General features: G+C 38.2%; 1 non-coding gene across 1 annotated transcript; it reads right to left on the reverse strand.

Annotated features, from left to right (window-relative positions):
- Positions 1-466: 466 nt before the first annotated feature.
- LOC122800553 lies at positions 467-632 on the reverse strand. The gene has a single exon (XR_006364581.1). It is a non-coding gene; the product is annotated as a U1 spliceosomal RNA (small nuclear RNA).
- Positions 633-1920: the final 1288 nt, after the last annotated feature.

The raw sequence follows: 1920 nt of genomic DNA on the forward strand, positions 1-1920 counted from the left end.
TACATTATTTTGCATTCACAACTTTCTTCTCCTATTTGCTTACCATACATTCCACGTCATTTTTCCCCCAAGTACTTCATGCACTTGGGGGTCTCCTGAAGATTTGATCTGCTGCTTTCAGTGGGCAGTAGATACACCCTGAGCATCATTTAAGTGAGCAATAGGTACATCCCAGCTGTGACTTTAGTGGGTACCAAGTACATATGTTCATAGGAGGTTACTAGGCTAATGGCCATAGAACCCTTAAAAGCCTAGTCATAGTTATCCTGTATTTCCCCAATTGTCAGTGGTTAGGTGAGTGAAGTTCACAGAGGTAAGTGTCTATCGTACTTCGTCTATGGTAGTTAACACTGACTTTCTCTATCCATGGGGGCATGGGCACCACCCCAGGAGTGAATTTGCAGTAACCCATCCGTTGATCTAGGTTGCGTTTGAAGAGGGTCAGAAAGGGGCTAAAAAAATAAATCAAGGAATTGCACGAACACAGTCCCCCAATACCAAAAATTATGCAGTTGAGTTTCCCACGTTTGCGGAAATCAGAGGGGTCAACCCAAACAAAGTGTGCAATGGAAGGGCCTCACTCTGCAGAAATCGCCTTCTTAATCATGGAATTCCTCCATCCCAGTTACTGCCAAAAAAGTAGTACCATACATGTGTATGTATGTGTGTGTGAATTTACTGATTGTTTTTGCCAATTTTCAGGTCGTTGAATGTTGTTAGTGCAAGAGTGTGGAGCAGTGAGGTTTAGCGATTTTTTTTTTTCATTTTCTTCCTGTTGTGCCACCTCAAAGGTGGTATATATAAGTATTGGGAGTGTAAAAAAAAGTGTTTTTTTTTTCTTTTTTAATGCATGTTCGACTAATGCCAGTAGAATATATATATATATATATATATATATATATATATATATATATATATATATATAGTTATATATATATATATATATATATATATATATATATATATATATATATATACACATACATACATATATACACACACACACACGTGTGGGTGTGACTTTGTTTTTAATAGTCAGTATCCACTACAATAACAGCAATCACAAAAAGAAAACACACAGCTTCCTTTTGTGATATTAATAGAAAAGCACCAAAGTAGCAAAAACACATTTGATGTGGGAAGATCTCATACTGCTTGACACAGAAGCTCTACCCCTGTACCTGCTAACTTAACTCCACAGTTACAAAACCATGACCAAAAGGAAAACACCATGAAGCAAACCACACTCACTGTTGCATGACTCAATCCTGTACTTGATAGTGACTGCATTTGATAGCCAAAACAGCTGTAGACAGTGTGCAATTGGCAAAATGCCTGGAAACCAAATATGTTACACATGTACATGTGTGTGTTTCAGGCATTCAGGTATTCGTTGTATGGTTCCTTGCTTTGAATTCACTTTAATATGTTTTCCCAGTAGTTTCTTTATGTTTATTTGTTCTCTACACACTGTAGCTGTGTATGTGGGCTTGACCGGAGATCATACCATCTTGTAAAAAGAGAAAGATTTTTTAATAGTTTAATGCCCAGTCTTTCTCTAATTTGGGCTACCTCTGAAACAGAAAAATCAACTAAGGGAGGTTCAAGGGGACAACCTCCCAGATGAGAGAGTGCAAGGGAACTTGCCTTTGCCACTGATGAACTTTAAGTTCTCAGTTTCATATGTCATATGTCTGTCTCTCTCACTGTATATATCACAGAGTAATGTGCATCACCACATCAGGATACAAGTATGATGCTATTATATCTATACCTGACATAGGGGCGCACGTATTGCTCCTCTGTTTCTCTTTATGTCTACCTATGGATGGTGTTGCAGCACAGCTCTAGAAACAAGTACTTATGTTGTTCCTCCTGCAGCGTGAGAGAGGGTAGATATAGGTTCATAGACTGATACTA

The sequence above is a fragment of the Protopterus annectens genome, chromosome 4.part0 (assembly GCF_019279795.1).
Source record: "Protopterus annectens isolate FY-2018-M chromosome 4.part0, PAN1.0, whole genome shotgun sequence".
NCBI classification, from domain to species: Eukaryota; Metazoa; Chordata; order Ceratodontiformes; family Protopteridae; genus Protopterus; species Protopterus annectens.